This window comes from Eucyclogobius newberryi, unplaced genomic scaffold (genome assembly GCF_026437365.1).
Source record: "Eucyclogobius newberryi isolate DKJ021-1_F unplaced genomic scaffold, fEucNew1.0.hap1 SCAF_5, whole genome shotgun sequence".
In the NCBI taxonomy this organism is placed as follows: domain Eukaryota; kingdom Metazoa; phylum Chordata; class Actinopteri; order Gobiiformes; family Gobiidae; genus Eucyclogobius; species Eucyclogobius newberryi.
Window position 1 is genome coordinate 15,489,847 of NW_027316167.1, and position 10,058 is coordinate 15,499,904.

The following is a 10,058-nucleotide window of genomic DNA, read 5'->3' on the forward strand; positions in this document are numbered from 1 at the left end:
TTTCAGACAAATCTTTGGGAATGTGGTGTGACCTGCGCTCGTCAGATTATTATCCACTGTTAAAACTAGAGAGGCCATGTTTTAGGCTCAGTAATGCACGTTATGGTTAGATTTATGAAAATGTCAAGAAACTAAATACTGTATGTGATGTTAATGATCTTTCCCTTGCTTTAGTTGAGTTCATTACTGACACATCTTTATAAAACGCCTTCCCTCAAAACAGTGAAATGCTCACTTGATTTTTGTTGTTGTGCTTTGGATCAGCATAGAATGGAAAAAAACATTACGGTACATATATACATGTAGTTAAAGTCATAAAGTTTCAGTGCAGTTGTGTCATCTCTACTGCCTTAATATCTTGGTTCAATCATCGAGACAAGAAGCACTTAGCATCTCATACTTTCACTGTGTTCCTTCCTACATTCACTTAATTTGTTGAAAAGGGCTATGAAGTTTCAAATGTCTCTGGCTGAGTGATAAGTAGCCATCTGTGAAACCATCTCCAAACCCTAAATGCTAAAAACAGCATCTTGTCCTGCGTCCAACAATGACTAATCCAATGACTGCTAGCATTTCAGTCTTTTCCGCTAACAAGGCATAACCATGCGGGTCACTTCTGCACATTGAACTCACAATATCTTCCTCTGTTTGACTTTTGGGAGGTTTATGATCACATTGAATCCCAGATAAAAAACGTCCAAGAAGGATAGGAGAGCTGTGTTTGCAGATTTTAATGCAAACTTGAGCTCCCACAAGCAGCGAGTAGTGATCTTACCAGGGCAGTTTACATAAAACCCATCCTGGGCAAATACATGCATCTTTGCTCAGCTCTGAAGTGCTTCCCTGTTTATTTCACTCTGTCCTTGTCATATCTGGTGGAGTTCTGTAGCAGTTAAATATTTAAAATTCTGGCTTAGCTCAGAGCAAGCTTTGCCAGCGCAGCTAAAATAAAAAGCCTTTGTGGCAGCAGTGACCAGATTTTAAATGCTGCAGAAGATCAATAAATGGGGGCTGTCGAGGCGCAGTCTCATGCATTTTGTGTGAGAGAGAGAGTGTGCGTGTGTCCCTTATAGACAGGAGGCTTGTGTGTGTACATATGTGATTGTATGTGTCTGAAAGCTTCACAGGCCTTGCTATAAGCCATTCTATAGTATCATCAAGAATACCACTGACCCAAGAGGCACGCCAATAGAGAAACCAATAACGGCCGGTTCCCACACACCAAACCTCTTTCCTATTTTGCTTCCATGGCCAGTATCCGGCCTCATCAGAGCGCAGTCAGCACCAGTGAATTCTACTGAGAAGTGTAAATACAGGCCTAGCCACAGATTGGAAATGTCAAGGTGTGGTAAACATTGGACTAAAAAGCAGGTTTCCCGGACCTTGTTGTGTCTGTGTAATCAAATAGCAGGTGAAAAAAGGACAATGGTAATCGGGTGGCATCAGAGGGGACACAAGCGTAACAGAAACTGCTCATACTTTTATACACAACAGGACTTTAGGTTAGCGGGGCTGGAATGTAAATAGTCTTACTTTTTAAGGGTGTTCAAACTGGGCTAGTAACATCAGGCATTGTATCTTTCAGGCTGATGGGTGTAAATAAGAAGTTTCACTGTAAAACCTACATGTATTCAACATTTGATACCTGAAAAGTACATAAACTATTGTGCTCAAATCAGCACAATGTTTAAGTATGTTGTACAATTCTTTATAACTCCTCATGTGTTGAAATGTTTACATAGGTATAACATTAGCAATATTGGCGCACCTGATTCTCTTTTTACACTGGAAAGACCACAGCTTATTACTCAATCAATTCACAAACCTGTTGTTCAAATGAGCTTTTAAGAGAAACTCAACCAGATAAAGTGTTTTGACAGAAAATCTGACAATGTAGTTTACTCTGACTTTGTGACACCAGATTGAGCTGGGGAGTTAATCAGCGCACTTGAAGAGGGGTATTTAGTTGGTTGCACAAAACGGTACATCTGTATTTTCAGCTACTTCTAATGTACAAAACACAAACAGCCCTGAAGTGGAAAAATCATCAAGACCTATTGAGACTTCATTAAAAGAAACAGGCCTGGACTTTCCAAACGAGGCTTCTCTTTGGAGGGGGAAATCAACCTTTTCACCTTGTTGCTGCTGCTTGTGGAAAAAACAGGCATCCCATCTGAGACAGAGCATGCAAAAACAACCTTGACTTTCATCAAGGAAATTCTCACATTGAATGATAAATATGGGCCCAGGGGATGAAGAGCAGAGCAGCAGCTTATCGCCATTCCCTCCCAAATTTGGCCGCTCTTGTGTCTACCCAAAGTCAACACGGGGTGACCCACTTGCACTTTACAGTAGTTATTGTTTGGTAATTAATCCGCCATAAGTAATCCATGCAAGCAAACAAAATGGTGTCTATTTATTTGGGTTTAATTAACGGCAGTCTGTTCACTTGTTCCTACAACACAAGACATATGCCCCTGCTCGTTAGCTTTGGTCAGCGTTTAAAAATATACATCATTTTGCATTATGAAGACACAAATAAGCTTCATTAGTGAAAGCACATTTCTGTGAAACTGTGGACCGTAGACAATTATTTGAGTACCCTGTCGATTATCGAGATGTCCGTGAGCATGCAGTGGTACCAAAATAGCAAGGTAACATAAGGTTAGGAAGATAATTGCCTAAAACTTTCCAGGTGAGAGGACGTTAACCTGACGGCCTTGTGAACCTGCATCAATAAGTGAGCAACCTGTGACATGATATAATGACAAACAGCAATATTTAATCTGTAACCACACAAGGGACATCTAATCTAATGTCTCAAAGGTTTTAGGGCTTTCAAACAGCTGCATCGGTCTCTTAAAGGGGAAGTGACTTGTGGTCACTTTATTTAAAGCTAGCTTTGCATTCATGCTATGTAGGAGAAAGAGTGTGGATTATTGACAAGAATAATAACGTACACTAACAAATATTACCTAGTAATACCCAGCGATACTATGGTATATGGGGTCCACGTCACATGGATATCCTTTATAACTGGAATTAAAGGTTTACTAAACTGATGTTATGTCATATGTTATAAAATGCATTTGACATTCATGTTCACAATGCTCTTAATATCCAAATATAATTGTTCCATGAATAATTCACCCTTTTAGCTCCGCAGATTAGCATTAATGCAACAGTCAGCAGGTTAGTAATAGTTTAACTCTGCAATTTATCATGACTTTATGTTGTTTGAAAGGATCACGGTGCATATCTCTGCATTACTATTGATATGTGTATTACAAAGAAGTCTGTCAATATTAAGTCGCTACACTTGTTGCCTGCTTGATCAATCTGCTTGATCCATTTAATTATTTCAAAAGTTTTGCTAATTGACAGGTATTTGTGAATGATTGAAGCTAATGTAAACTGATCATTTGCCTCATACACAGGTGTACATAATGGTGTAATACTAATTGATCAATTAACTGATTTGCAGAAATAGAATGACGATTTATAATATTGCTTCTTGAAACATCATAACAGAGACCCAACTGCTACTTCATCTCTACATTTACCACCGCCATGTCAGCGGTAACATGGAGATTTGACAGGGCTCCCAGATGGCCATTATTATTATCAATAGAATATTTGTACAACTAAATAATCATTGGGCATAAATGATAAAACATGGAAATCAACATCACAAAGTACGAAGCACTTTAGAGTTCTCTAAAAATAAAAGTTATTCCTATTCCCTATACACTGACTGACAGTTGCTTACAGTAAACTATATCTTACAGCAGAGTTAGTTAAAGTCATGCATATTTAATCATCTTAATCAGCAACAAATTGCCTGTTAGCACTGCACAATATTGAAGCATGCACTGAAATCTGATAAGTGTGGTTCATTGGTTATTTTTCAAGTACTGACATCCAGCATCAATATAATGTTCAGTAAGCCTTGCTCTTCCTGCTCCAGCAGCACTGTGTCTATGGTAAACAGCCTGGTGAGTCATGGTAATGTCACAAATGGACATTATAGCAGAACAAATAGGCAGTTACAAATGTTTTGTACACCACTCTAATGAACAAATGAATCTATCAACAGCCTGATGAAAATCAATACATAAGGGACAAGATATCTAATACGTCTCACCTTGCTTCAAACTAACCATGGATCCCCAAGTAGCCAAAGACAGGACATTTTCAATCGTAAGGATTATGGAGTAGAGCGTTATGTACATACAGGATTGTCTTCTCAAAAGCTGTCCAAGTTCTGTCAGATTCAGCACCCCTAGACCCACAGCTCGTGAACCTAATTTCACCTAATCAGCTTAGTCAATAGCAACCATTGGCTGTGACTTTGGTAGACATGCAAAGAGGGCTTAACTATGTCTTTCCTTAATTCCTCAATGTTCAAGTCAAGCTGAAGTCAGTCTTTATCTTTAAAAAAAACTTTTAGTTTGAACAAAAGAGAGAGAAGACAAAACTCAGCATAAGTCGTTTTTTTTGTCCCTCTTTCAGCCTGGCATGAGAGCAGGAGGCATCTCTGATTTGAGTGTGCTTGAGGTAGCACAGTGTGCTTTCATTTCAGACCAACATGGCAAACAAACTCTGACAGATCCGTTCCCCTTTTTCACTTTACTCTGTTGCTCATTCGCGCTCAAATTATGGCAAAACACACTGCACAAGACTATTAGTACTTCTAGTTGGTTTGTATGTTCAGCAGAACTCTTTGCACACTCTGAACAAATCTGCAGAAAATGACTACAATACTTATAGTAGAAATTGTGGCAGAAAACTGAAGACGCCGTTCCGTTTCAATTCACTGATAGCACTAATGGCTTCTTAGCAGCTCCATGAAATCAAGCAGCTGTCATGTCGATGCATCAGCAGTGAGAGGAGGGAGAGCCATCCCCATAAGGACACAGGCACCGCGCCTTCATGTTTGGCTAAACATCTGCTCCTCTGCACTCTGCTTTGCAGCAATAAACGGCCAAACAAAAGAGGTGGGAGGTGAAATCATCAGATTTTCCATTTCAAAGCATTTGTTCAGTTTGTTTTCTTTCCCCTCCTCTTTCTTATGTGCTATTTTACTGGACATGAAGCACACCAGGGATCAAGTTTATGAGCTCAAGGACATCACAAGATAAAATAACACCTTAGTGAGGCAATGGCACAGATGAAAATAAGATCACGTTTTCCAGTCAGTGGATGTCGTTTGAGAAGGATCTCAGTTCTTAACTGATGCAAACCTGTAATACAGCTTGAACACGGCTGATAAGATCTGTGGTTGTTTGTTTGAGTGTGAATATCTTAAACAAGTCAATAATTCAATAATTGTGTGAATAAAATCAAACATGTGGACATCTGACAATCCTGTGACAAAACGAGATTAAACTACAAGAGTTCTTAAAAGAGAGTAAATACGCTATAAATCATGTAATTAGACAAGTGCATACCTTTTCTAAACACATCAAACAGTTAAGTGACAAAGCCAATCTGTACATAGACTGCTACAAACCTCGTGATTTAGATGTAAAATAAACATATGCGCGCTATAATAACGAGTGGTAATAACAGCGCGGCGGCGCAGAGCTCGTATGTAACAGCACCTGCCCCTCAAACCTCTGATATAAGCACATTATCTGCGCCTTTAGAACAGCTACAACAAGCACACAACCTCCACAATAACACCAGCTCACAGCCTCGCTCTCGAAACACCACTGAAAAACTACTTGTGTGTCAAAAACAAACTTTGCTCAAACTTGAGGGGGAAAAAAGGGAAAAAACAACGTGGTTGAATTTCCTTTTAAAGTGGCGGCGGTGCGGAGCGAGCCAGGGGTAAAAGGTTGTGCTGCTTAGGGGACGAATTATAACAACCAAGATGGCGAGTGGCTTGTTGTTTAGGACGGGGCAGTAAAAAATGGAGGATATTGTAATATACACAAAGGGATAAATTTCAACTACTCGGCCAAGCAAGCGAGTCGCGCGTTGAGGAAGCGACCGCGAGAGCAGCGGCGGCGGCGGCTCGCCAACTGACGCTTTACCGTGCAACAACACGAAAAAAGCCCGTAACTTCCAGCAGCTTTCACACGTACAAGCACAACACGGCCTCAAAGTGGAGCAAACACACCAAAAAGACACTTAGAATTTGTCGCTAATTGTTTTTATTTTCGCGTCTGGGGGGGGAATGTGTTTTAACGGACACACGGCGAGGACCAGAGGCAAGTCCACTCGCCTTTTAACGCACGCTTGACAATTGCGACACCCTCCGCGCTACGAACCCCGTTTGACGACGCGTAAAAGCGAACGAAAACGACGTCAAAAAGACGGTTAAAAGTTATAATTCTGAAGCGTTGTGACAAGTTGTGTGTTTAACAACAGCGGCCGGAGTGAACGGCGCGAGCCAAAAAAAAAAAAAAAAAAGGAAGAGCGACACAAAGACGGTTCCCACTATCAGGTCACCGCGCACACGGACGGGGGGGAAAACAAGTCATAAGCGGGCAAACTTTACGGCTTTAAACCCGCCGTACGCGTCCGAACCGCCGGCGTGAACCGAGCAGGACACGCGGCGACACGCTCCGGACCAAACAGGCGAGAAAAGCCAAAGAAAGTCGGAAGGAAAAGCGAGGGCAGTGCGCAGCCAGCAGTGGCTCGTTCTGCTGTGATGGGGGGAAAACACACCGCGTCGTCGGAAATAAAACACTTACCTTGTTTTCAGTCACTTTACTTATGTCCAACGCGGGGCTTTTGTGGACACTTTGTGGACACTTCTGGCCCGGTTTGGTCGTCCCTTTGCCCGCTTGGCTGCTCCGGGTTTCGGCTTTGGAAGAGGAGGTCGCGGGAGGAGTGATATCGAAGAGAATTGGGCAGTAGTAATTGAGTGTCGGTGTGTGAGCTTGTGTGTTAGTTACTCACGGCAGATTGAAGGAGACTCTTCTCAAGGTTTATTCAGCCCCACTTCTAGGAACCGACCTGACGTCAGCTCACTACTGCCGCACAAAGAAAACTTGGGATTTGTGCGGCGGACGCGGCGCGCACAATAAAGCGGCGCGGATTGTTTGATCACATGCGACATTTGTTACTGTAGGTGACGGTGTCGCGCGAACTTTATTACGATCCGAACCCCGTTCGAACCTCGGGCTTTTGTCACTTAGCGGTGTAAACACACATTGCACCGCGGTGGACAACGGTCATTTTAAAAGACTGGACGAGGCGGGTTTATAATGCTTGTGGGTGATTGTTACTTTTAAACTTTTAATAGTTTAATTGATCGTTGATTATTATGCAAATTGTGGTCGTTAGTGTGTGGTGACTGTGGCGTCGTTTTTTTGTTTGTTTTCGAGGGTGGTTGTTTGTAATTTGAGATGTAAGAGTTATTCTGGATTAGGTGACATGTGTGACAACTTCTTTCTTTTGGAGACTTCTGTGTTTCTTTGCGTATAAATTGGGATAACTTAGACTGTTGTATTGGCTGTAGGTTTTTGTTAGTGTTAGCAGTAGTAGACTCATTTAATTAGGCACATCCTGCTTAAAATAAATAGGTTAATAAAAACTTGTATTTATATATAATACATATTATATATATGTAATACACAGATATATAGAATGACATTGACACTAATACATGTAAAACACTACATCTGTAAACAATCACATGTCCTTACTTTAGGTAGGTACTCCAGCTATAATCAATATAACGTCTATCAAATTAATAGACCAGTAATTCATATAATTTAATAATAATGAATAATCTAATTATACTATTTTGTATAGGGTAATTTGACCTATAGTTACCCAACTTCATGAAGTTAAATGCACTTCAACAAGTGAAAAATGAAAGTTCAGTCAGTGAAATCCAAATGAAGTGTCATAATCAATGTGACGATATTACATCATTATTATTCATGCGTTCATCCTTTTCCTCTTTCCGTGGGTTTGAATGCAGTAGCTACATTATCCACACTGTCTCCAGAAGTCACAGGTCCAGCATGCATTGTTGCGATTATAACCACATTATCAAGCCTCTGAAGACGATACAAAAACTACAATTATCATTTCCGATGCAGTTTCAAGTTAGAGAGTAGGCTATTTGGCAAACAAAAGCAGAAATGGGACAGATCTAGCTCGAGATGGGATCAATACATTGCCTGGCAAAGACAGCCATCTGTGCCTAATTGTATGCTTTACCTCCTCTTCTGAACACACAATAAGCAACAGGCTGAGCGCAGGCCCTCTGACCCAGACTGTGCTTCCAGACGGGGTAAGATTATTTCATTCAACTGGAAAACAACAAGGGGGTGGGGGCTGTTTTTTTTTTTTTTTTTTTTTTTTTTTTTGCAGATGGAGCGGGCAACTGTTCTTATAACTCCGCCCCTCCCTCAAAACGGATGGCCAACTGGTGCGTCTATGCATGTCACATCATCTCTGCTTGTATCCATTTTAACAGGTATTACAGGGGATTAACAAACTGTTCAGTGGTACTTTATAGACATCCCATAAATCACACACTGACAATGAACTCATTGTTAGCCGCATGATGGAGAGTTGGTTTACAGGCACGTTCTTATTAATGCTTCATAAACATTAAAAATGACCATGACCGCAGTGTTTCATGTTCATTTAGCAGGGCTCACGGCATATAAACACGCCAGCTTCATTATTTGGTTTGACACAGACGAAGGGATACAAAAGTAGTGTGATAAAAGTTTCACAACTGCTGCGGGTGCGAGCTTGGGCAAGAGAAGCTAGGATTCAGGTTGTGATGTGTAGTTAAAGCTATTTTATAAGCTTGCTCTCCATGTTGCTGTGCTCATTGATTTTTTTTTCTCTGCCCCTTCCCATTACCTGTTGAGATGGGGGTTTTGCTCATCTTCCACACAATCCCCTCCATCTCTCTTCAGCCACTGGCACCCTGGTGTATTCCTCCATCTCACCCGCCTCTTCTAGTGGGAATGACAGGCCGTGAGCAATGACATCGGCTCTGTTTGTCATACAGTAGCAGCGAGAAGCAAGGATTTTAATTGCATTGGAGAATCTTCATTAAAGAGAGCGCGCGTGGGGGCGGCGCAGGGGTGAGGGCTACATGGGGCGGCGTGAGGGGGCACTCTGAGCATCGTCATTAGAGAAGGCACTAGCAGCAAAAGAAGGGTGGGCCCTCTTTGCATGCACACTGAGAATGCCTGCCGTACCTCGGTCATTTGTAACATAATAAGTGCCAGCACAATGACTGCAATGCGAGAAAGCACACCACAGGGAGGAGAAGGGGGAAGGGAGACAGCATGTCTGTCTAAAAGAGGGACTTTTTTGTCTTGATTAGAAAGTATAATGAGTCACTAAAGAAACAAGGAAAAGATCTCTCCTGAGACTGATGGAAAACAAATTAATCTGGTGATTTGGATTTAATTATTATTTTTCTATTAGTCCAGTGCTCAAAGACAGGGACAGCCGTCAGAGGAGAGGAGCTGTGCTTGCATTTATTGATTTTAGCCTGGACACATTCAGGGAATACAGATTCATCTGCGAGCCGCGCCACACACTCCACTGTGTGCGATTCCATTAACACAAGAAGCTTCAAGCAACTTGTTTCATTTGAGCAACATGAATTGAGCTTAAAATACTGTTCTCACACAAAAAGTGGCCTAAGGATGTTTTCAATGCAACTGAATTAATCACTTACTGTTGTGTCCAACATAATAAGAATTAAATAAACACCCAATGAATTAAATTAATCCGTAGTGTAAAGCAAACGTCAATGTTCTTTGCCCCTTCCGACGTCGTGCAGCGCTTAATGGTTATGTTTAATTTAATCTTTTGTTTTGCATTAATGTACAAAGCCATGCATCAAGGCAGTAATTATTCTTCCTGTCCATGTAGTATTTTTCTTTGTAGGCTCCTTTCAATACAGTCAGTAGTCCTGAACACAATGCTTGCTGAGATGTAATGATTTGCTCAGTCAATGATTTCAACTGTCGGTGTGATTAAAGCACAAGGGACCGGCTATATGCAGAATATTGGTGTGCCTCAAGTAACACTCGTATTCTCCCTGCGACATCAAATTCAGCAAT

The 10,058-nt window shown here is 41.3% G+C and overlaps 1 protein-coding gene across 21 annotated transcripts in view; it reads right to left on the reverse strand.

Annotated features, from left to right (window-relative positions):
- Positions 1-7,000, reverse strand: part of baz2ba (bromodomain adjacent to zinc finger domain, 2Ba) — a 77,150-nt gene extending 70,150 nt beyond the window's left edge. For 9 of the 21 annotated variants that reach the window (XM_072465770.1, XM_072465768.1, XM_072465766.1 and 6 more), the window contains exon 1: positions 6,910-6,998. The gene's annotated coding sequence lies outside the window, so the exon portion shown is untranslated. Of the gene's footprint in view, positions 1-6,909 lie in introns of all 21 variants that reach the window. The other 12 variants (XM_072465760.1, XM_072465765.1, XM_072465764.1 and 9 more) reach the window with 3 other exon arrangements.
- Positions 7,001-10,058: the final 3,058 nt, after the last annotated feature.